The 25,613-nt window shown below is 46.0% G+C and overlaps 1 protein-coding gene and 1 pseudogene across 1 annotated transcript in view; both read right to left on the reverse strand.

Moving 5' to 3' along the window:
• The window catches only part of LOC144129249 (uncharacterized), a 109,893-nt gene that overhangs the window by 8,453 nt on the left and 75,827 nt on the right, over positions 1–25,613 (reverse strand). The gene's annotated exons all lie outside the window — the stretch shown is intronic.
• On the reverse strand, positions 20,449–23,625 carry LOC144127704 (choline/ethanolamine transporter flvcr2a pseudogene; annotated as a pseudogene).

Consider the following 25,613-nt stretch of genomic DNA (forward strand, 5'->3'; position numbering starts at 1 on the left):
TTTATGTCATTTTCGTTATATTTTGTTTCTTTCGTAAATATCTTCCTGCACCCACAACGCTCATGATGTTCTGGCAAGATAAAGCACCCTATGCCTGCCTTTCACGTTCTCTTCGGAAAAAAATTTTTGTTTTCAATTCGCGATCATTACCTTTCAAGTGAGAAGTTTTTTGTTTTTTTCAGAGCCCTTTCTCATTTCACTGGCATATTTCGACTTGCTTTCCATCTTCCTTCTGAGATAAAGGTCCTGTGTACATATATGTAAATATATTTAAAAAAGAGAGAGACGCAAAGAACAGTAGAACATTAATCGATGATGTTCTACGTGAGATTGAAGAACACTGACACGGCAGGCGAAAGTAATGGAGACGCGAAAATTACCAGGAAAATTATAGCGAGGCTGTTTCTGTCCAACGTTTTTGGAAACGAATAAATCGAATAAAAAGATATAGATGCCTTAATACGATTCGCTGCTGAAGCGAAGTAGACACAGCTTACCCAAATTTTGCAGAGACAGGCTCGTTGGCTAATTAAGCTGCTTGAGAGCACGTTAGGAAATAGGACGAAGGACTTTCCAGAATATTATTTCTTGTTCGATTATTGGCGGCCTTCTCTAACTCAGAAGTTTAGCACAGCTGGAAGAAAATCTTATTGAAAAAGATAGAAAATATCAGAACACAATAGTCCCAATTCTGCAAAGATGCTGTTAAACTGCAGTTCAGGAATGTCTAACGATCCGAGATATAACAAATGGGCTCCAAGCTAATGATCTGAAAAGGGCTGAAGCTTGCTAATATCATTCAAGGTTTCAAAGGAAAATTTACTTAATCCGGTGATTGTAATATGTTTACATGCATGTATAACTAATTGTTTTTTGTTCTGAGCACTTCAGTGGAGCATAATTCTTCATAATGCGAACGTTCAAGACGACAATCAGCATCTTCATCATATTTGAGTTAGGTTTACCCTGCTTTGTCTGATGACTTTATTTTTTCATCAGTTCTGTATTACTTTTCTTTTTGTCGAATATTTTATTTGTTTACAGGTCTTATATTCTTGAGATTTACTAGAGATGAAGACTTGCACTCCAGTGGTAGTGTGGGCTGATCCGACTTGCAGAGATAATCATTCGTGGAGTGCGGACATTTGCTGAAGAAAGGCATCAGCGCGGTGTCAACGTTTGCACCATTTAGATGCAAGTATTGTGGTCTAAATTTTACTACGAAAGCAGCACCAGCATGTCTGCCTGCCTGTAGCCTCGGACAGTCAAGCAGTCACCGTCGAGCAGCCTGAAGTGCCAGCCACCATCAAGCCGCCTACATTCGCTCCGCCCTCCGCAAGGCATCCTACTACAAGAAGCCCGCGCATCTACGGAACTGAAAATCGACGGCGAAATGCAATGCGAAAACTCAATGGGAAAGCCAGCTGTCCTCCAGAAGCAGCGCCCAACAGGCACCTCAACTGCACTTCTCTCTAGCTAAACGACTGCCCCCCCCCCCCCCCAACACACATACACACACACAATCTGCCCATCTCCACCAATCTTCATTCATCAGAAAAAATTTGTCACGAGTGTGAAGTTTCCGCTTACAGTAAGGGCATTCATTAAAGCAAAATCATCAAAGTATTCATCGAAGTTAAATCCAACTGGTTTCGCAAAATTGTCTCATCTGACATCTGATCATCCCGTAATACTTCCTTCTCTTCAGTGAAGAACGGTATTCCCAGTATACGCTAGCGGAAGGAAGTCAACAGGCTAACATTCCCACTGGCTCGTACAAAAAGTTCCTGAACTGCTACCGTGGACTTATGGTGTCTTGCAACGCGTCAGAGTTGTAGATTGGGTTGTTGTGGACGTAAAAGTCTAACGTCGCATGGAGCGCAGTGTGACGCGCACAGACGGTAGCAGTGGAAGCGAATAATTGCCCCAAACCAACGACTTTACAGATTTATTTTGCAGCGCTTTGCTTTGCCGGTTCATCATTCCACACATGAACGAGCTAAACTTTCATAGCGTCCCATATTTAAAAATCTTGGGTGGCATTTCGTTAAATATTTTTTGTCCCTGCCCTTCCTAGTTCTGTGTACACTCCTATGCACCTGCAAATACATCGAGAGACTAAGTGCAGCACTTTCAAGGCTCTTGTTGTTCAAGCCTCATGCATACGTTTACATGATACCTTTATCTTTGCCTGGTATTTCGACGGTGGGCACGAGAAAGAGCTGCGTTTATTTCCTGTTATGTGAAGGTGACTAAAAGTGGAATTATACTTTCACTTACTAAATAAAGGTGGCTCCAGTGTAAAACAAACGCTGACCGATGACGAGGAATTCATAGAAACACAAGCAAACAGCTTAACCTAATGCGTTAGGGCTAAATTTATTACCGTAGCCTTCGAAGAAACCTGGTGGCCCTAGATGACTCGATGAACAGCGAACGTGACAAAGACGTCCATTGTATGTCTATGTTTAAAGGACTATAGAAACTGATAGGAAGTAAGTTTTCGTGGTTGCTTGCTTCCAATAGCCTCTGTTTCATGCCGTAGCATGTTTCGTTCGTTGAGTGAGCATTTCTTGCCAGTTACGTGATTTTTTTTTTTTCGTGCGAGTGTCATCAACGAAATTAAGCTGCGCACAGCAAAGGTATAGCGAACGCCAGCCGTCGCTCTTCGCTTCGGGCCGCTAATGAGCGGTGAACGAAGGAACGAAAGAAGGCGATAGAAAACAACGGAACGCAAAGAGCAAAAGAGCAGCGGAGGCTGTGGCGGCGGCAGCTTGAGGCAACAGGGTTTGATTAGCGAAATTAACCGAGGCCGCGAGAAACGCGCCCGGTGTCTGCGGGCCACAATTTGAGCCGACCTTTATCGCAGGCGCTTTCGTTGTGAGAGGAGGCAGAGGGAGAGAGGGAAGGTTTGTCTCGATGCCTCCGCCCTCTTCCCTATTCCTCGTTCCCTCCTTTTCTCGTAGGGAACAGATCACCGCACTCCATTACGTTAACAGCCTAATTTGTGGAAATCCTGGGCCCGGCGAGAGGAGATTGCCGGCGACCGATATCGACTGGCACCAATCGCCGCCAACAGCGTTGGAGCTCGTGCCCCGTGTCACGTTTCGGCCGACTCTCACAATGGGGCGCACCAAATGCCCCCATGCCTTGGCGAAGTCCGGCGCTAACTCTATAGGTTCGTTCGCCGCGAGGCTGCTGCTACGAGGCACAGAGGAGTCCCACAAATCTTGCCGCGGAATAAAACGTGCGGAGACCGCCGGGATCGTTTCTAAGAGGGTTGTTTGTTTCTATCTCTCCCTCTCTTCCTCTCTCTTGCCCGTTCTTTTCAGACGGCGTCGGGGCAGCTCGGACGTTGACAAAGGCGCCTTACTCTGGCATTGTTGTCGAGATTGCGGGGATTACCTACGGTTCTGCTCCTTTCTTGAGTGTTTACTTTCCACGGCAGTAGAAGTAGAGTAAAGCCATAAGGACGCTTATCCTAGAAATAAATGCCTAGCGATGAACATTAGCATTTTATCGCATAGTAGTTGCGAGAAATGTAAAGTGCGTCTCGGAAATGCACATTGCTCATCGATTAGCAACAAAGTGAACTAAATGTTATTAAGCACACTTAGCGAAGCATTGCGACGGTAGGTTTCAGGCGTAATAAACACCTGTATCGAATCACGCCACACACGCACGGCCAAGGAAGTGTAAGAAGAAATGACGTGTTCTGATCGATATTTCTTACAAAGCCTTTGTATATAAAATAGAAACATCGTAGTGCTCAGACTTAATGTCCACCGTTGTCTATAGCGATGTCTTGACTATGATATGACGATGTTTGCTAAAGACATGCTCTTTCTCCATGCAGATGACACATAGCAGCCTAGTAGAATAGGTGCTAACATATGCGTTACTCTATGTTAGCAGTGCCATGCTTTGTGTAATTGAGAAGAAACAGAGAAAATTCCATTTTTTTTTCGGCAACTCTGGATTAGAGGCGGGGAAGAGAACCGGCGTAATTGAGGATCATATGGTCACAAAGCGGTGCTCTGTATATCGATCTTCCGCATCCTTCTAACTTTGCTGCTCCTCCTTCTGAGAGTGAACATGACACCGTGTCAAGTGTGTCTCCTTTCTCCGCGTCACACAATACAATACAGCCAACGTCGGTGTGTAGCGCACCTCGTTGGAATGTAGTATTTGAATGTAGTATCGTAGCCTACCCCATCATTTGCCAAGAGCTCTGTCTTTGCAGTCTTGCCCGCTAAAAACCGAGGCTCGAAAAGCCTCACCAGTCTGCGTGAGTACCACTTGTTCACAACCACTGACTGTAGGTGATTTCCAAACTAATGTCGCCATGGGCCTCGCACTAAGACATGCAAGGCTGCATTCGTTTCAACTGACGGCGGAATCAGGCCTCTAAAGTAAGTGTTCGCCTTGTATCTTCTGAACGAAAGTCGAAGTACCTGGTTGCGGCGTTTAGCGGCAAATAGGATACTTAAGACGTTACGTTCTGCGAGCCGGGGGCATTGATTGGTCAAAGTCGCAGCCATTAATTTTAGATGAGTTTTAGAAGGAAAATTTTAGCGTGTAGAGCACCCCTAGAAAAAAAGGGTAGGGATTTAACGTAGTGAAATCGAGTTGACGTAAGAAAGCATGTGTTTAGCCTGGTTGGCTCGTGGTTTTGATTTGCTAGGTCCTCGGGATGTCTCACGGCGATATTGGTTCGATAGTAGTATTAGTTGCTGATGACGTGCAATGTACAGCGCAAGAGTGCGTTACAGTTTAACACGAACCGCAGCGGTGGCCTAGTGGTTTGAGCATCCGCATCGCATGCGGGAGGTGCGGAGTTCGATCCCCAGTGCCGCCGGGTACCCACCGGTGATACAATGGGTGCAAGCTTTCCCCTGATCTGGTGCTCGGCTTATTCAGGCTGAAATGCTTGGGAAATGGGTCTTTGACCCCACCTTGTGCAATGAAAAGCTACCTTGTGTCATGGAGCCCTTTGGCCAAAGCTGCCCTTGCGCCATAAAAATTCATCATCATCATCATCATTATCATCATCATCAGTTTAACACGAGGCCTGATCGGCTGCGCGGATAACATAGGGCTCTCGTGTAGTGGACAACGAAGTTGATATGTTCGTGCCGCCGCGGGTTCGAATCTCAGTCGCGGCAATATTTATTTGTTTATTGTTTCGAAAACAAAGCCCTCCAGGTCAGCAAGCTTCACACAAATTCGGTGAACCGGTTAGGACACGTGATGCAGTGCTTTAACACTAAAAACATCTTAAGTGGCTATCACGCTGCTGGCACCATGGAATTGCATAGCTACATTCGTACCTTAAACAGCTCCTCGTGGATCTAAATTTGCAGCGCCAGTAGCTAATTTTAGTGTTCACAGTCCTTCATGACAAAATAAAAGAACTCCTCCTAAAAGAAACTTCGGTAGTTACAAATTCCTTATACGGATTATGCAACACACTTGCAATTCGAACTCAAAGCGTAGTCCTTATACACATTTGAAAATCAACTTCTGATGTGCGCCTTCTTATAGTTCTATTCTCACGGTAAACGCTCAAGATGAGTTGGAGAACGTGTGTAAAATGTTAATATGTTATATACGAGAAGCTGGGCTACAGCACAGAGTCCTATTAACTCAGTTTCCTGAATTCAATCTTTTAAATTCCCAAGACACTCTTCTTACTGCAGGCTGCAAGTTTTCGTAATCACTGGAGCCATCAACCTTGATGCACCAGCATTAAGGAGTGCCTTCATTAAATGGAACTGGTACGTTTCGTTCTGATCACCTGACACGAGACCCCCCCGCGGCTCCATCATACACCGCCATGAGGAGCCAGCAGTCAAACGGAACAAGAGCTGGCCCTTTCTTAAATTACCCGAATTCGATCTCGGCTGCTCGCTGCCCGACGACTCCCTCGAAACCCTTCTCCGTCCCATCCCTTGCTAGCGCGCCCGCCTCTTACGCATTCAGGCACGGCGCGGCGCTCAGGCGTAACGCTAATAAAGCCCTAAATTACGCGGCGCCACTTTATGCAAACGAGCTCGTTCTTACATACGGCGTCGATCGCGCCAGGGACGACCCCGGGACCGTTACCGTCGTCTCTCGGGCGGCACAGACTCGCCCGGTGTCCAAACTTCCGCCGCTCATTCCTATCTCGACTCCTGCTGCTCGGGGCACGGACGGGACATTAAGCTCCCTGCCGTTATAACGAGGCGCGATCCTTTGTCTAAGGGACACGGAAGAAAGGAAAACAGAATAAGGATTCTAAAGGGTGCACGGCAGCCCCCAGAATGCGTCGCCATGGCGAACCATACCGCAACCACGTATACGGGGAGCCTCGAAAGAAGCAGTGCGGAAGAGGCGACACACCAGATTCTATATACGTGTATATAAGGGTGCCGCACTTGGCAATCAATTCCTCTTTTTTTTTCTGTTCTTCTAATCCCCGCAAGACTTTCCATTCTCGGTGGTGTCCCTTGCCGCGGGAGCAGGCGTATCGGTCCCCGACGCCGACTGTCGCATTTCGTTTCCTTTTCCAATCCAGATCCTTGTATTCCCCCCCCCCCTTTTTTTTTTCGAAGTTATACACTTACGCGCGACGCGAGTGGCCATTGTCGTAAACGACGTCAGAAACGCGCTTCGCCGCCGAATGAATCCACTCAGAGAAGACATTATTACAAATGACGTATTTCATGGCAGCCGAGCTTTCTTTGCGCTGCTTCTTGGAGGGCTTCTTCATGCGTGCTTATTACGGTTCCCTTTCCTCCTTTCACTCCTTTTTTTTCATTTCTGCGGCATACTCGTTCTCATCGGCTCCGAGGGGACCTTCCGCCAGCTCGCGCCTTCGACGCGAACGGTCGCAGGGGGGGAGCAAGACAAAGATTCTCCGAACGTGGCCTGAAATAATAAGGCGTCGTTAAGAAGGGGAAATTTGCCTGGCAGTTTGGTCTGCCCGGTGTTCCGCCGCGCAGGGGAAAGGCTATGCGACGTCACTTCTTCGCGACACCACTCTTCCTCCCCTTGGCTATTAACTTGAGGCTGCACCGCTTGAACGGTGGCATCCTTCCTTCCTTCCTTTTTGCGTGCTTCGTACTTTCTTTTTCTTTTAGCTTCTGCAATGCCTCGTCTTGCTGCCTCCCTTGATGCCACTATCACTTTTCCTGTGTCAACGAATTGTAGTTTCGATTTTTGCTTCCTTCTTTTTTTTTGTGTCCTTCGCGTTTTGTGGATGCCGCTGTTACTGCTTTGCCTGGTTTGTATAGCAGAGACGCGGGAGCCGGTTTCTCTCTTTTTTCTCCGGTGAGAGTAATTTATTCGGCCAGTTATTAGAGCTGTTTCAATCGCCCCCTTGGGGACGGTGACAGTCTACGGTGACGGCTGGCGGCATTAGGGTACGCTTGGGGGTAATTCTACCGAGAAAGATGGATGGACAACAAAAGAAAAAAAAGCGAATGTTAAACTTACTGCAACTCAGATCATGAGGTATCTCGCACGATGTTAACCAGAAAATGAGTGTACGGTAGTTCGTACCATTTTCTTTCACTGTATTCTTATCACTGCAGAAAACTGGCATCTTTGTAAAATTGAAAGACTTGGCTTTTGCTGTCTTTTGATTTTGTTGAAGAGTGCTCTTATTGAGATGTGAGCTGCTTATTTTCTCGCAGTTAAGACACGGTGTAACATTCGGTGATTATACAGGGTGTTTAACCTAAGACTGTAAGCAATTTTGAAAAGTGGCTTTTTGAGTTAAAAGAGCGCTTTTTCGGCATAGCATAGTCACATTTAGTATACTGTACGCAAACGTACGCAAAGGAGTAGCGTACGCTAAAACTAGCTTGATGTGTAGTGCGCATGCGCTAAACACTCGCCGAGACTGAGCTTTGGCGTGCGTTAGGCTAGCGTATGTTAAAATCTGAGTTTGGCGTGTCTGGCTCTTACGTACGCTAGGAGATTAGCGTTAAGAAGATGGCGGCGTTCAGGTCGCCCGCTTGAGAGCAAATTCATCATTGTTACTGCGATTTTTTAACGTGATTGTGCCTATATATGCCAAATAGAGCTTTCTCTTTGCCTCATCTCAACTACAGCGCAAGGAATTAGGAATTAATTTACCCTGTTTTTCATTTCGTTCGGCGGCTGCAGCATCCCTAAGCCTAGCGAGATGCGTCGGTTTAAGCGGGTCGCATTGGATTTGGATTTTATGTGGTGTAACGTCAAGTCCCAAAGCGACTCAAGCTATGAGAGACGCCGTAGTGGACGACTCCGGGAATTTCTACCAACTGGGATCACCTTTTCTTTTTGTAGCACCCGAATGGGAACGTGGGCAGAGAGCATGTGACACGCGTGCGGATGTGTGACGCGCTCTCCTAGGCGTGACTAACACTCTTTCTGGCAGTGTGGATTCGGCTGCAGCCGTGTGCGGCCCTAAAATTGCTTGCACCTAAGCGAGAACCAAATGTTCGAAAATCTACATAGTAGTATAGATATTACATACAGTGGGCTACAAGGCTCTCATTGAATAGGGGGCCTTGCAGTAATATTTAAAAGTGTCACTATTTCGTATCAGTTAACCAACCTGCTAGTTAGCGCGGCTTAGCTGTATTCTGATGCACTACCCCACTGACAGTGCTATGCTGAAAGAAGCGCACAATTTGAGGACTTAAGGTAATATCTAAACTTTTTATAGCAAATGACAACTATTAATGAAGGAATACTTACGATCACATTAGTTAGCCTGGAACTATTCCAGAAGATTCACGTCCTAATAATAAGAAAACGTACTCTTAAGGCGAAATACGGATGCCGTAAAAAGGGTAGGCATGTTTTAGGTCACCTGGCTGCATCCATAGCGGACCCTAAAACGACAAAGACGCACGTCTGTAAGCTGCGGTTGATACCGACTCGTAAGGCCCGTGTGCAGAAGAAAAAACGGTTCAGAAACAACCAAAGCGACGTTTGGAACTAGCGTTCCCGTCTTAGGCGCTGTGACTTTCATGTGCGACAGAGCCTCACCGCTCACTGATTGTTCCTACATATATCAGTAGCGAAACTATACCTCGCAGATATCGCAATAAGTCTTGAGCGAAATGACTTCCATGCACAGGTTTAAGCCTAAAAAAGTATGTGAAGCAGTTCGGCCCTTTTTTGCAGCATCAACCACGTACTTTCCCTATGCGACCACTATTAGATCATAAAATCCGCTTCTGTTGCATAACGTATTCAAGTCACTATTTTCACTGATGGGCATGTATCTGCAGCACTAAGGGAAGGTATTTGAGTTCGCAGTCTACTCGCAAGCTAAATCTCTGTTTTTAGAATTGTAAGCCGCACTTCCTTCTTACACAGTATAATCCTAGAGGCAAAAAAGTGCACCTGATGCCCGAAGAATCCGTACATCCTCTGGTGTTTCAAGTAAAGGTACACGAGTTAGAAGTGTCAGTACTGGCCTAAGCTACTGCACAGCGCACAAGCTACGCAGCATTTAGAATTGAAAACCGATGACAGGAGCAGGCGCAATGATTTCTTCTCTTTTTTTCATTCTGTACTTTCTATTTCATTCTGTACTTCCTTCCTATGTGAAAACCTGCGTTGGGGTGTCACTTTTATTCCATTATTTTGTGCCTCGTGTATCCCTTTATCGATATAGTCCTTCGTGAAAGCCGCTCTTCATCACCCCTTTAAAGCTTCCTCGAGAGATGTTGGTTGCCACTGTCGAACAGGATAAGCAAGCACTGACGCGGAAGCTTGTCTCATCAACATGGTTCGCATGCATTAAGCGGGAAAGGGGGTGGGGGAGAATAACAAGAAAAGGAAAGGATAGATCCCTGCAAGATCTGCATTAGTGGGCGCTATCCTTTCTCTGGCTCTATCTCTTTCTCTCTTTTTCTTTTATCTATGTTCGGTCGCCCGCGAGAACTGGTTCGGTGGAAAACCGACGATCAGAAGACGAGAGGGCAAAAGAATGGTTTTCCGATAAGCGAAGATCGATGCCGGTGCACCACCGATTCCGGTGGCTGCCAGGGGCACTCATCCCTCAAGGGCTGCGCGAATATGGTACTCCGGCTTGTACCTAGCACGGGCCCGATAGCTGCGATAGGGGAGCCAAGAGTGATGGCGAGGGGAAGAGAAAGGGGGTGGGGGGGGTGGAATGATGTTGCCATTCAAGCGCCCGCTGAGCACTCTTCATTAAGATATTGCTGGGTAAGTCGATCGCTGCTTCTGCGATGTGGTTTGAGCGCGTACGTATGCGAACGCGTTCCCTTCTTTTTTTCGTTCGAGACTGGGGTCTGTCGTAGAGTGCGTTGAAAGCAGCGTGACTTTGCTCATTCCGTACCGTGTTTACGGTGTGGCATGTGGGATTTAGCGGCACGACGGGCTATGAGGGCTCCGGATTAAATTCGTCCACGTTGGGTTCTGTAACGTGCATTGACATCGTGTAGTATGCGGTGAGTTTTCCATTTCGCTGCGATCAAAATGCGGCCGCCTCTGCCAGGATTCGATCCCTCAACCTTGGGATCAGTAGCCAAACGGCATAACCACCGAGCCATCGCGGTAGCTCGTCCCGTGTTTTTGTTATTAAATTAGCTAGTGCGTGTAAGTCTGAATAACTGTCATACCTTTGTAACGTTTTCCGTATCACGTACTACTCAGATTATGCTAATACCTAGGGTTCTCGTAGAACATCTGGTCTTCGCAGTAGTGCAGAAACGAAATTTCGATTTTTTTTTTCTAATGGCGTATTCTAATCGGTGATCCGGAGTACGTTTTCTTGATCCACGAACCAATAAGCGCGCTTCATTGGACGATTTGGCCGAGACGTATTTTGTGCTCCTTCACGAACTGAGGATCTTGCTCTAGATCACCATAAAGCTACCATAAAGCAATATCAACATGCCAGCTCCCCCAGGTATAGAATGCATGCTCTAAGATCCAGTGAAAAGATAAAAATATTCAAAAACCGTGTTGCTACATTAGCGAAAAGTAATGAGCTTGGAATTTTATTATTGAGTTATTGTATGTGTCTAGGCATCTGTCTGAGGTATTGCCAATTTTAAACTTTCAAATATATGCGAATCCGCTAATCTACACCACGAAGTTATGACATTCAACTCAATAAATCTGCTATTTTTGTATGTTTGCAATACGCTGACCAGTAAAGACAAAGTTCGAGAAGTTGAGAATATTTGCAGAAAGTTTCTTTATTGTCTATACAGGACTCGGCATAATGAGCAGGAGCTAATCCCAGAATACGAAGACCTCGCGTTATTCTATGGAGTGACGCGAAAGCTGCGTGATATTCAATGTGCATCGTTCCTATCAACACTGTTCGTGCAGCGTATGCCGCATTTTCTTTTCCCTTCTTCCGACTTCTTCAAAAAAAATTACACCAAGAGGATTTCAGGAGCGAGATGGATATACCCGCCATTTCCTCTAAGCAGAGAAGTCCGATTCAGACCACGTACCAGAGCGATATTTTTTTCTAATCACCTCTCTTTTCCAAGACGGCGGTTGAGGCCTTCCGGCTGACCAGTTACATTGTATCCAAGTTGCTGCTTTTCTCAATTTACAATTCTTACGGTACTAGAGACCTAGTTTCTCGCTTTTCTCGTTTATCTCGCAAAGTCTTCCAGCAAAAAATAAATAAATTGGTTTGAATTTGTATGTGTTCCACAACGGACAGTTTTTCAACTAAACATAAGAGCTAACATTGAAGCACATAACGCCGACTAACAGCGACACGCGAAGCGAGTTTACATTTCGGTCGGTCAGCTTCGAGAGCAGTAACAAAAAAAAAAACTTCATCCCCCTTATTTTTTCCCTTCCTCCGCTTTCACTTCCATTGCGGACAAAGAGCAAAAAAAGAAATGAATTAAGCAAAAGGTTATCCTTGACATCTATAAGGGACCAAGGCGATCTCTTACAGAATACGACAGCTGTCTCACATTTAATTAAAAGGTGATGTATGCCTCTGAGAGAAGCAGACTAGTCGTAATGAGTTGTCATTGCGTTACCAACCGCTATATCTTCCCTGGCGGCCGTTCAAATTCAAATTTTTTCAAATTCAAATTTTTTATTAATTGATGAAAACACGAAAAAAGAGTGTCCAGCACTGTTTGGACCCGTAGCCGCAGGCTAGTTATGGGTCCAAGAAATGAAATTACATAATGCAGACACTTCGTCGCATGCACAGTAAAATCTTAGAAGAGCGGAGAGAGAGATATATACGTAGTACGATATATTCGAAGCAAGCCTGGCAATAATTTCGCACCTGCATAAAGGAGTGACGTTGGTGATCCGTTCTTGAAGCAAAATGAATACGTTTATCGATGAGATAGTTTTAATATTATGGTCAGCTTATTATTTATTACATAGGCTGCCTTAATTTTTAAAAGGTACAAAGAGTACGAAAAAAGTACAGAAACCCATGGATGAAGTAAAAGTTGTATGAACACAGACAACTCAAAATAAACATGCGTCCGTATTTTCGGCACACAGGCGACTCTCTGCATTTTGGAGAAATTCGAAATTTAGAAAATGCCTAAATACTGAGCTAAGGCGCGCAGAAACTGAGAATTACATGAAGAGATTCTCCCAGACATAGTGATGATGCAAAACTACGGTGAGAGAGCAGTCACTTCATACAAAAGGTAATTGTTGCTGAACTGAATGAAATTTTATCTACCGTGGGCGGACTTGCTGGCCTTGAAAATTTAAACGCCATTGATAAATTTTTTATCAATGATGTAAGTCCTACCAACAGTGCATTGGCGTACAATCCTGTTCATGTGATCTCGTCAGCCGTTTGACTGATTTTGTATTAGCACCTGTGACGAAGTAGACACATTGATTAAAAGTATAAAGAACGTATTACCCGCAAGGTATGGCGGTATAAAAGCAATCCCGTAAAAATATGCGTCAACCGCAGTGTGTGATATTTTGGCCTATATCTTATATGCAATGTTACGAAGTGGATTATTTCCAAATGGCCTCAAGATGGCTCGTGTATGCCCTCTTTTGTAAAGGTGGCTAAAGAAATGAAATTTCTAATTCCGGCCCAAACTTCGTTTTCCTGGTACTGTCTAAAGTACTTGAAAGCGTTATCAACTGCAGCCTGAAAGCATTTTTTTAAAGCACAATGTTATAAGCTTTTGTCCGTATGGATCCTTAACCACATCTTCAGAACAATCGTTAATAACCTTCGAAGACAGATTCATTGGAAATAATTAGCACCGCTGTTTTTAAATTTTCGGGAGGCGATTGATTGCGTTCAATGTGATATCCTGGAAAGTTAGCCGTCTATTGGGTGCGAGGAATAGTTAAAGGAATAGACTGCAGTATGTGGTTATGAATAGCGTATGCTCCGACAAGTTAGTTCTGCTTCAGGGTGTTCCTCAATAGGACCTCTCTTGTTTCTAATATACTGTAATATATCATTCAGATACCTGATCACCTGACCTAGATATGTTTGTACAGGATACCAACGCATCATTTACAGCCAGCTCTTTGATTGCTGCAGAAAATATGGTAAATTCTTACATTACAAATTTGCATGTTTGGCTACAGGCTAACAGACTCAGACTGAATCTTTCTAAAGCTAATTATGTTAAATATAGTCGCCTAATGCTGTCTAACGATATGTTTTGAATTTAGATATGGAACAACTAAAACAAGTTACTGTCCACACATTTCACGGTGTTTGGTTTATGAAAATCTTTTAAGGAACACTGATATCTCTGAACAATGATCTGAGAAAAGTAACCGATTACTAGCATAAAATTGCTAGTTTAGTGCAAGTCGGCGCTAAGCGTTCAACATGCGCTGCTTTATTCCCGACTCTCATACTGAATTCTTATTCGGGGTACCATCACCCACAGAAATCTTCACAGGCTGTCTGTCATGCAAAAAAGGCTGCTAAGAGCTATAGAGCTCTATGAGAGGTGCTACGAAAAACCACATCTGCACACTGTCCCACTATTCCACAAAAACATCATGCTCAAAGACAATCAGATTTACTACTTGCGTTTGTTTCAGTACATACATCAGCACATATTATATGTCGCAAATTCTGATTACAACCCCTTAAGATGCCAGCATGGTATGCACGGACAGCCCACCCCAGAAGTTCGTGCAAATTATAGAAAACAAAAGCTAATTCACCGGGTTCCCTGCCCTCTTAATCGGTTCATTCTGAATTTTGATTTTTGCGTGATCAAAATTGTATTTAAACGCAACATTAAACAATATCCAAATGAAAACATTGCAGAATTGTCTTCACTCTAAAACTTGTAGCTTTCTGCTGAATTTTTTTTACTTTCATGTCAACCTTAACACATCGGCTGAGTTTTTTTGCGAGTAAGGGTTGGACAACGATCGCCCCAGTTGCAATTTATTATCTGTGTGCTCACTGATGATGCTTGCATATAAAACTGTGATTATTTGTTCATTAAGATTTTACTCTATAATTTGTGTGTTCTTGTAGCTCATGCGTGTGTAACAATCATTGTAACACATGCGTATTTTAAACTGTATTGAGATGTGTTGTTTTTATTTGTGTTATCTTGCCGTTTGATTGACCTCTCAAATTGTGCTAGAGTGCCGGGGAGGGGGGGGGGGGGGGGGAGAGATGAGCGGTAAAGGTTTTTCAACCTTTATCCTCAGCTGCCTCTCTCTGTGGAAAGAAAACAAATAAAGAAAAACTATTTAACCGATACCTGTGCGAAGCCGAAACATTCTTGGGGGCGTGCCTATTTTCGTAGCAATACTATTTAACGTTAAACTCCTCAAGACCTAAAGATGTTGCGGCCCTAGCCCAGACTTGCACTGTTTCTATGAGGCCATACTTTTTCTTGGAAAATGTTGACACCAGAGAAGCACTTCCAATCCGCCCCAGCAAACCAGGGGTTCAACTATCGCAGCATTTTGCACCAGTGGCCTCGTCAGTCACAGTTACAGCCTTCGACGAGAAAACTTGCTGATTAGTGATGCATGGTCCAAACGTGTGACCAGCTAGCTCGAGCTGAGGCATCACTTTAGTGCGAACATATCGAGACAAACTATATAGTTCCGATTGCATTACATCTTCTGCATCATGACGCAGGATCAAACGCAGCAGCGCTTCGAGTTCTGGCAAAGGAACCTGAAGAAAAGAGGCCTCTTAGCACGAGGCCCGGTAATACATCCGCGAGAGGGCAAGACGGGAGGGGAGGTGTCCGGGGAGAGTTTTTCGGCTCCCGATTTATGAGCGCCTCGTTTGGATGCGGTGCGGCGGAGTCGGTCCTTAATTGGGAGCCTTATCCGCACCCTTTACGCCCCGCGCACGGCGCGCCGATCGGCTTGCCGCGACCCCCCGGCGTTGCCTCTAAGCTGCCGAGCGTGATGCGGCCGTCTTCTTCAGCGAAGGTGGCGCCGCGTGGGAAGCGTGATTTCTGACCTGGATCATCACCGCGCATCGCGGCGCGAGGATTTGGCCCGAACAAGACGACGGTAATGCGACTTGGTCGACTGCCCTAAGTCAGGTTCCGCTGCCGGCCACTAGGGCTTAAGAACAGTCTAGCAGACCCGAATACCTCTTTGCATCCATCGCTAGCGACCCCTCTACCCGTACTTTTATTCTTTCTTAGTTTATGGCTTCGTAAAGAGGTAGCAAATTGGAAGGCTGATAAGCAAGGTTGTGCGTTTCGAGGTCAGTTCTTTTTATTAATGCTGTAAGTAGTCAACATCGCATTAACTTGCCGAACCTATTAGCTTTGGTCGCCTGTCATGTTGTCTATTCACGGAAGCAAAGGAGCAAGTGCAAGTGGAGTGGCCGTGCACTACACTCACTATAAGTGGAGGAACTTTCTTCCGCGACAGTCGCTGAACAGTGGGAGCTCTACTAACTCCACTGCTAAGCGCAAGGCAGCGATAAGTTTTTATGTGACCATTTTATCATGCAGTTAGATGCAACAAGGTTTAATCAACATTTCGCAACAACATGGCTGTATAAAGAAGAGTAATATAAATTTGGTACTCATAAACATGTTGCGCTTGAGTATCATGTTAAAAAACTTTTATTACAGTCTTTAGTGTTCTTTAACTCCGTATAAGCTGAAGAGAACTTCTTGTTGGGCTAGTTGGTAATTGATCATTGTACTTTAAAGGCGCCAAAACCACACACACGCAAGCACGAGAGAAAACAGGCGCTTTGTCCCGTTCTCTTCTCTCGTGCATGTGTGTGTCTGGTTTTCGCGCCTTTAAAGTACAATGATCCGTATAAGCGTAATTTTAAAGGGCGTTGTAAATGTCACTGTAAAGGTACTCTAAAGGTCACTCGCTCTCGCGTTTGGCTAAGTCGAAATTTCGGAGCCATATCTACCATACGCATATTTCAAATTAACGGCTTCGCCAAACGCGTGTGCCAAATAGATCAAAATTAGCGACTGGAAACACTTCTATAAATGTGATACGCAAAACGTGAAAAGACCGATCTGACACAGAAAGAAAGAAAGAGAGAAAGAAAGAAAGAAAGAGAGAAATAAAGAAAGAGAGAAAGAAAGAGAGAGAGAGAAAGAGAGAGAAAGAGAGAGAAAGAGAGAGAAAGAGAGAGAGAAAGAGAGAGAGAAAGAGAGAGAGAGAAAGAGAGAGAGAAAGAGAGAAAGGAAGAGAGAGAGAAAGAAAGAAAGAAAGAAAGAAAGAAAGAAAGAAAGAAAGAAAGAAAGAAAGAAAGAAAGAAAGAAAGAAAGAAAGAAAGAAAGAAAGAAAGAAAGAAAGAAAGAAAGAAAGAAAGAAAGAAAGAGAAACCACTGGCAAAATAATGTCGCTTGGTAAGGTCTCGCGCTGTTGACTGTTCAGTTCCGTTCAGTTTTTTTTATTACCTTAACGGCCCTCTTTTTTCGGGGGTATTAGATAAGGGGTGGGATTTTATTGAAATGAGCAAACAAACAGCGAATATTACTTAGCACTGAAGGATGACCTTGCATTAAAGCATGACTGATAGAAAGAAATGTTCCCTCCAGAATGGAGGAAAGCCTGAATATTGTGAAACATTTAGAACTTGTGAAAGAACCTTAGACGGTTAACCTAAACTTTTTAGAAGATTCAAGCCGTGGGAAAAGACAAGGGGTAAGAAGACTGCTCAAAACAAGCGCTTCTTCCGTCCAGTTGTCTTGTCTCTTGCTTTTCCTGCGCTTTGAATTTTCAATACTGCTATGCCAACTGAGGTAGCAAGCAGCTCTGTTAAGCCTATTTCTTTGTCCTTTTCGTTCTGAGTGCAACAAAGACGTTAATACACAGAACAGAACCCTGCCAGGGCATTTACAAGAAAACAAAAAATTGGGGGACCCAGGGGGTGGAGGGGTAGGGGGAGAATACCTAGTTGCTCAGTGGCAACGATCTCCAATGCTAATCTCTCTTGAGCTGAAACACTGAGTAGTGGTGTCCAATGGCAAGTCATCTGTCATGCTACTCGACTCCTTGAGGGTGCGAATTACATCACTTTCGCTAAACAGATGTGGATGGTGTGGCGTTCGTCAAACAAAAGCGCTGATGCCTCGACGTCCGCCAACAGCTACCGAGCACTGGAAACAAGATACCACGTTGGGCGAGGGATAAGTTTCCACTCATTTTAAGGGTGGGGAAGGAAAGGCCAGCATGATGAATTAGGAGAGGGGATATGCGCTTTGCGGACAAAGAAGTCACTTACGCTTATCTGTTATTTCATGGATGAAACTGACTCCAGGTAATTTTGCACACCTTGCTGACATCTGCCACGTAAAACCAAAAGCCGCATAGACCATTCCTTTCTCCTTCCTTTATGCTTCTTTATTTTGAAGGAGATCTTATTTCCGGAACTTTGGCAGGGCTCGTATTTGTCATCTAGAGCATCAACGTGACTCCACATGGGCATCCCGCTCGGGCGGCAGCTTTCTGTGCGCAATGATTTTCGTATGCCAGCCAGTGCTGATTTCGGCGTTAACTGTTGGGCAAACTACACTAAATTTATTTTTATTTGCCGACCCTTATTAGAAGTGCCAGTACGTTATTTCTGCGTTATGCCTAGAGTAATGAATCTAAGCGTTTTAAATTACTGACTTCGTGTCTGAGGCTAGGAAAGCGAAAAAACGGATAAATCATACAAGAAGTAAGCTACTCTTGGTGTGACTTGCATATTCAGATAAACACGTAAACTAGAAAGAAAGCAAACCAGTTCTCGTGTACTTTGCGGTTCATTGTCATTTGTCCGATAAAGAGTATGCAACCTTTCTACAAGGGAATGTTACGCGAATCAACTCGTGGAAAAGTTTATCGTTGTCCGCAAGCAATGCGATTCACCATGAGAGGTTGGAGCTCAGTTAACGTTCTTTAAATGATTGCATGCAATGAAGACCGGAGTGTGGTGAACTAACACTGAATGGGTGCGATGCATGCTGGAACGAATAAATACTGGAAGCTGCGTAGCTTAAATATTGTGGCAGGTAAGCGACTTGGACCTCATCGGCGTTCAGTCATGAGAGGGAATTCTATAAAACGTCGTCTGACTAAAAAAGGTAGACAATTAATGCAGACGATCGCTCCGAATGTGCTGCGTGTGCTGCGAATGAGAGCATAAACTGCCCTTTGACACAGGGTTTCGCGAGATGGTTTTCAATGCACGCCCCTTTCCCCTCCTCACACTAACCGCAAAGCGCGCTCGAGTGCCGAGTATTACTGCAGCGTTCCGTCCCCTTTTACAGCGCTCAGCTGCTAAGGTGAAGATTGGTTGCTTGGTTGGTTGGTTGGTCGCAAATAAAGATAGATGGCACATACCTACTACAGAGCAGTGGCGAATACACAGGAGATGAATTAAGGTGAAGGTTAATGCGGGGTCGCTGTCGTCGTCATCAAAAAGCGCTTGCGACTGCGTCACCACCCAGTGTGCATAGCCCGTGCCTCTCAGCTCGCTCTAACTTCATCGTTGTCAGGTGGGCGCATGGTTGCTACAAGATTACGCCGAGCGCCATGAAACGCTTATCATGAAAGCATCATGAAATGACGGCCTGAAGCGGCTTCCTGCGTACCTGCGCAGAAGCATCCCCAGCAGCAGAGGGTCTAAAGCGCCCACTTCCCCATTAGGCCACAGGTCATTCTTGTCAATGAAGATATATGAACAAATTCATTAATAACAGGTGCTCTCGGGCCGATGCACGAAAACACCCGGCACGACAAGATGCTCAAGTCCATGCAACCACTTCTCTCTCGCCACAAAGCAGTAGTTGTGACCCTTCCAAAACCAGAACATACATCGCCACTCATTTAAGTGTGCCTGAGACCGAAAGAATGAATTGGTGTCCCTGGCACCACTAATGTATCGCAGCTAATCACGCGTGACAGCAACTTTCAAAGCAAATGCGACAATAGCAATAGCATAAAGTGGACAAGCAAGTTCTGATCCTCCGCAATACAAAGGGTGTAGTCTCCATTTCATTTTTGCCCAACAAAATGCCCCACTGCCACTTTTTTTAAGCATCGCTTTAACAAGTTTCGTTATAAAATTCCGCAAGACGAACGCGTGCTGTTAGCGCACCTCGCCTGAGTCTTTTTAACGTATAGCTCGCACCATGAAATTACAGCATTCGAAACAGTATTTTCTTTTTCCTTTCTCGTGCCTCACGCGGGCTGTACAATACTCTCACGACTGGTTTTGCTGAACCGGTATGCTCGATCTATTGCAGCCACCCCAAAACTTTACAGAGAAAAAGCATTATAGGAAGCCTCCACAAAAATTGCACTTCTTTTCACAGCCGAAGAATGAAATTAAACACTATAGAAACACGTATTCGACCTTCTCTATGCCACAAGATAAAATGTTTATTGCTGTGTATGTCGGCTCTAGGTTTGCCTTTGGAACCTGTCTTTTAGTTTATTCTGTGCACGCATGGTAGAGGCAACTTTATATTCAGCATGCCTTGTTTCAATAAACCGCTTGTGAGTGCAACGTTCGTAAGTGTGTGCGAGTATTTCTTGCTGATGTGAATGCGCTTATTGCGCTGCAGTCATGTCTCAAGAATGCAACCAACTCACCCAAATGCTGGTTTTATCACCATATAGGGGGACTACAGTGAAGACGCATTCGAACATAGCATAGGTGTTTGCGTTAACAATAAAAAAGAAGGCATGATGAGAGTCATTTGCATCATTCTACAAGATGCTGGTGTTTTCGGCTGAAGGAACCAAACAGTGGGTGGCATGCATCAACATGCCGATAATCGAAGTTCAAGCAGAAATAAACAGTGCAATTCAATTAAGAAGGTCTTCTGTACATTTTATATAGAAAATTACGTTATCTCGAAAGCTACGCTTAGTTCTAGATTCAATATCACCAGTAAAAAGCTAAACACAGGAATAAATAAAGACCGCGACAGCTGAATCAGGAAGCAAGTGCCGTCACTCGCATATTCACATGAAAGTGGTACGTGAGCCGTGAGTGCGATAAAGTGATGTAATAGTCATATTGTCAAGAGGCAGAGCCGGAGCACTTCTCTGGGAGCAGGAAACGCCGCACAAAAATAACATATAGCGGGCATCTTATGACGAAGATTCGGCAGATTCTGTGTCAGCTATTTGAGCTGTTTCAGTGTCGGATTCCTCAGTGGACGAGCTGCGCCGACGTGTCGTAGGTGTCGCCGTCGGCAAACGCTTTACTAACTCACGCTTATAGGCCTTGTGCCTCTTCAGCTCTGCGCGAAGCATAACCGTCAGCAGGCAACCGATGACAAACATTCCAGTGACCACTAGGTTGGAGGCAACATATCCGAACTCGGCTTGCACAAATGTACAAATCGGGGTGATTACTAAGCTCGCGCCTTGGGCGGCTATAATCAGCAGGCTTGAAGGCATCCCCTCATTTAGCGGATAAGTTATTTCGGCCCCGAGCTGTACACCGAGAGGCATGTATCCTGTCATGAAGAAGCCGAGGAACAGGCAGGCGATTGTTGTCAGTGCGTGGGATCGAGCCAGCAGCAGGAGTGTGTGCAGAAACAGTGCTATCGTCGAAAAGATGTAAGCGGCCAGTGTGACTTCCTTGAACATATTTGTCTTGTCGACAATCACGCCGCCGACCCAGGAGCCGAGAAGCCCGGAGAAAACCATAGACAGCCCGAGAATTCCCGCGAAGCTCTCCTCGCTGGGGAAGTAGGTTATAATCACCGGGTTCAGTAGGGTCGAAATGGAATAGAAGCCACCGGTGTTGATTCCATAGGACAGCAGCAAGAGGATGAAGTCGCGGTCACTCATCAAGGTCTGCATGCCTTCTCTGAACGAAGCCTTCGTTTTGGCATATCGGTTAAGCATCTCGGAAAAGCTGGGCGGGTGCTTGGGCTTTTCAGAAAAAAACGCAATAGTCAGCAAAAATGCCGCGCAGCTTACGGCGGCGACTCCGATGCAAAGAGCCCTGAGAGACCCTCCGATGTCCTCCCGGTTGATGGCTTGGGGTGGCACGAAGAATCCTAGTGCTATGCCCACATGGACGCCTAGCATTCCTGCCGAGGTGGCCGTAGATATCTCTTCGTACTTGAACCATGCCGATGCAAGGCGTGATGGCACAGCTGCGGTGAAAGCTGTGGCTAACGCTGGCAAAGCTTGTCCAATGATCACATAGCCGAATCGGTCGGGGTCTATGCTGAACAGCTTGATGCACGAGCCAATCGCCGAGCTGCAGGCTCCACAAAGAACAGTTACGCGGATGCCGTAGTTATCCAGAACCCATGCGCAGGGGAGAGCCATAGTCACGTATACAACGTAGAAAATCATCGACGTCCAGGACACCATGCCGCTGCTGACGTGGTAGTACTGCTGGACTATGTTCGAGATGATTGAGTACTGAATCCACTGGAATGCCGGCATGAGGGTAGCAACGCAATAAATTATTAGCATGAAGAACCTCCGCGTCGTGGCCATAACAATGACGTCTCGAACAGCGGTTGACAGAGACATTGTGAAGCGGCTGAACGCTGTAGTCTTCCAAAGCGTTGTCATGTCGCGCTCCTCTCCTGATGCAAGCCCGCCATCCTGTCGAGCGGCAGCCTCCTTTGGTTTCGGCAGCCGAAAGTGAATCTGCAGAGACGACTGGGAAGCAGCTGTCACTTCGCCTGGCGAACAGCCGCTGTCGTCACTGTCGATTTCCTGCACACCCGTAACACCAAACCGGCTTGGAGGGGCCACGGGGGCAATGGTGGGTTGCGTTGAAGCAGACACAAGCAGAACTTTCTTGCAAGCGCCATCTGAGTGTTGCGTGTCTTCTGTACCACTGGTGGCGCTCAGCACGTCTTCGGTTGCCGGTATGATGGCGTCCTTGTCAGAAGAAACTTTTGCAGGCGAGTCTTGCGGTGGCTCGCAGCCAGAAGAGCCTGTATCTTTCTCAGTGAGTGTCTCCCAATATTTCCGCCGGTCGTTGGGCTCACCGAAGAACCTCTTCCATTTCATAAACTTCCTTCTCGGTGGCTTGCGAACCGCTGGAGCCAAGTCGTCACTTTCGTTCTCCCAAGCTCTTTCTGATGACGGAGACAAAGTTTCACTTTTCTGTCTTGCACCGGACTGTGCGATTATCTCCCTGTCCATGCTGCTAGCTCCCACGCTGCTGTCGAGACTATAGCCTCCGTCATCGACGACGTTCCTGTTCGGGGACATCGATTTGGGACGCTCGTCTTTCGTGTCCTGCTGTACTATTGGCTGCACGCGATGGGTATTTGGCGAAGAAAGGACTGGCTTGCTTATATTCATCGTAGTCTTGGAAGGGTGAGTGGAGGCCTGGCTTTCCAAAGATGATGGTTCGTATAATAAAGCTGCAAACCATGGCCTATCTTCTCTGCGTGGCTGGGCATTAGCGAAACTGATGCTTTCAGCAGAACCACTCGGAACACTATCCGCCGAGCTCAGTGCAGCCACGGTGGGTTTCTTCAGTGTCGATCTTGGATAACCCGTAGAAGGACTGCTTGGTTCACTCTCCGGCGAGCTCAATGCAGCAGCGGTGGGTTTCTTTAGTATCGATACTGGATAGTCTGCTGGAGGACTGCTGGGTTCACTATCTGTAGAGCTCATCACAGGTGCAGTGGGCTTCTTTAGTATCGACGCTAGATAGGGCGAACTTGGAGCAGTTCGCTTTTGCAGTGACAAGACCTCGCTTGAGAAAGTGACCGCCGGCTTTGCACTGTCGTAGAGCTCGGTACTAGGAGGTGTTTCAACTAGTACTTGCTCTTTGCTTTGCGGTACGCTTTCTTGTGCCCCCGATACTGGCTTCTTGTGCTCGGGAGAGCTTTTCCTTTTTTGCACGGCTGTGCGGGAGACCAACGATCCTGAACTCACCGCTTTGGAGGCGCGTTCATTGGGCAGGCTGCAGACGGAAGAGGCCCGCTGGGCTCCTTCGCTCTCGGTGCTCTCAGGGTAGTGACTGCTCTCACTGTCCAGTTGCAGCAGCGGCGACCAGTCGTCAGCAACGCGATGCTGGGTTGGACGGAGTCCGTGTTCTTCAGCGACTTGCGCCTGGGGAGAACTCTGAGCATGCCAGGTGGGCGAAGATTGGCCGTCATCTTGCGGCGCTACCTGACGCTCGACACTAGTGTCGTTGCCAGCCGGTGACTTGCGCTGTCGCTCTGTCGGCTTCATTCAGATGCAGAGGTATGGCGGAAAGTTGGACGGAATATAGAATGGCTGGTGACGGCGCTGGTGGCAAAAAAGAGTCAGATAGGCTGCAACACAACCAGGACGCGCGTGTTCTTGGCCTTGGCGTTTTCTCTTCTTCGTCTCCTTCTCTGCCTTTCCATCGAAGCCTCGCGTGGCTAATTTATTAACTTCTTTTGTTTCTCTCTAAGCAGCACAATGCATTTTTATTGTTTTTGAAGTGTGCCACAAGGAATAGGCCAGAAAAGGAGAAAGGGGATATGTAGGAAACATTTTCAAAGGGGTGGAGACCAATTTTGCTCAGAGAGACGCAGATATTGTCGACGCAGCGGTTTTCGATGGGTCACTCTGCCACCGCAGGCCCGCCTGCCTGAGGAAGCATTTTCGCACAGAAGCCCGTGGCTGGCTCGTCCACAGCAAGTGACGCATATCACACAAGTCCAGTGAAGTGCCACAGTGAGGGCACTTGTCAGTCGTTCACAGTTGCTTGTCATGCCACCGATAATGGACACATGCGATAAGATCTGCCCCTGCCCTTATCCGGCGCACGTATGCCTCCTCCTCCAGCTTAAGACTACGAGGGAGTGGGTGCGAATGCGGAGGACTTAGTTCTCGTGTTCGCAGGCGCATAACTTCTTATTCGGATACGTGGGAGAGTAGCGCTTCTGGCCAGCTAGAGATAGGTGGCTGGTCGTCAGATGCGTCAAGGTGTACCATAAAATCCAAGTGAATATTATGCTTATCGTGAGCATGGCAGCGATTCCAGCGCATATGCACAGGACAAGGATACTGTGTGCACAGCTGATGAATTGATTGTGTAATATAGAACGTGCACCTGACAGCCTTTAGTTGTTTAAGGGCGGCGAGGGTGCCGGTGTTGAGGTGAACTATATATATTGAAGACGTGGGGGGGGGGGGGGGGGGGGTTGAACGAGCGGAAGTAAATCAATGGCATTGTAAATCACTTGAAGTTCTAATACCCAAGAGGTGCACGCATCTGTGGTATATGTCAAGCGAGAGTTAAGATGAGGTCTCCTTTAAAATGTTGACCTGCATCTAGCTCATAAATCTGGCATTGTTGGAAATGTTAACAAAAACAGCAGATAGCATTGGCAAGCTGCTGTTCTTGGACCAGAAACTTTCATCCTACAGGTTGCGTAGGCTTCCTCTTACCTAGCGAGTTCTCTTCCCAATAATTCTTGTTATACCACTCATTCATCCGAAATAAAGTAAGGGAATAGCATATGCTGATATTATTGCATAAATAACGTAACAGTTAAACGGGTGAGTTGGCGATTCTGTGTTAACTGCCCGGTCCACCAACGTTGTTGACTATTCCTGACTCCTGAGAGTGAAAATCATGTTTCCCATCGTTGGATAGCAGTGATTTCTTGTTTAAACACACCACCCGACGAACAAGAAACTTGCTATACGTACTACGTAAAGAATGAAAAAAAAAACTGTGTGTCATCAAGCTGTCTTGCTATATAATGAATTAATTGATTAGACGCGCAACACGTGCGTTTGGTTTCTGCTTCTTCGCTCCTTCACCAGAGGATTGCCATTTATTATACATAATCTGAGTAAAAGAACAGTTGTGTCAACCGTCGTCCACTCTTTACGTCTACGTGTTTCACGCTGTTGCACAACAATTCCTTGAAGAAGCAGTCAGCAGTCCGTTCAGTTGTTTAATTAGCCCCTCCTCCTCTCAAGTCAATTTAACCAAAAATAACAATACCATGCTTAAGCATCACAATCAACAAAAATAAAATGAACTATCATCGTTTTCTCTAAACACAGCCATAAATATTTTAAGGCACCCCACAGGTCAGAAAGCTCAAGCGCACTTAACACGAAATAGCACCGCGCTACATCACACATCAATTCAAGTTGCGGGAAATCAGAGAACGAAAATCGTGTGGCACAGAAAGTTTCATAGCCTAGTGTTTTCCGCAAATGTGTATGTCCAGCAG

The sequence above is a fragment of the Amblyomma americanum genome, chromosome 4, assembly GCF_052857255.1.
Source record: "Amblyomma americanum isolate KBUSLIRL-KWMA chromosome 4, ASM5285725v1, whole genome shotgun sequence".
Lineage (NCBI taxonomy): Eukaryota > Metazoa > Arthropoda > Arachnida > Ixodida > Ixodidae > Amblyomma > Amblyomma americanum.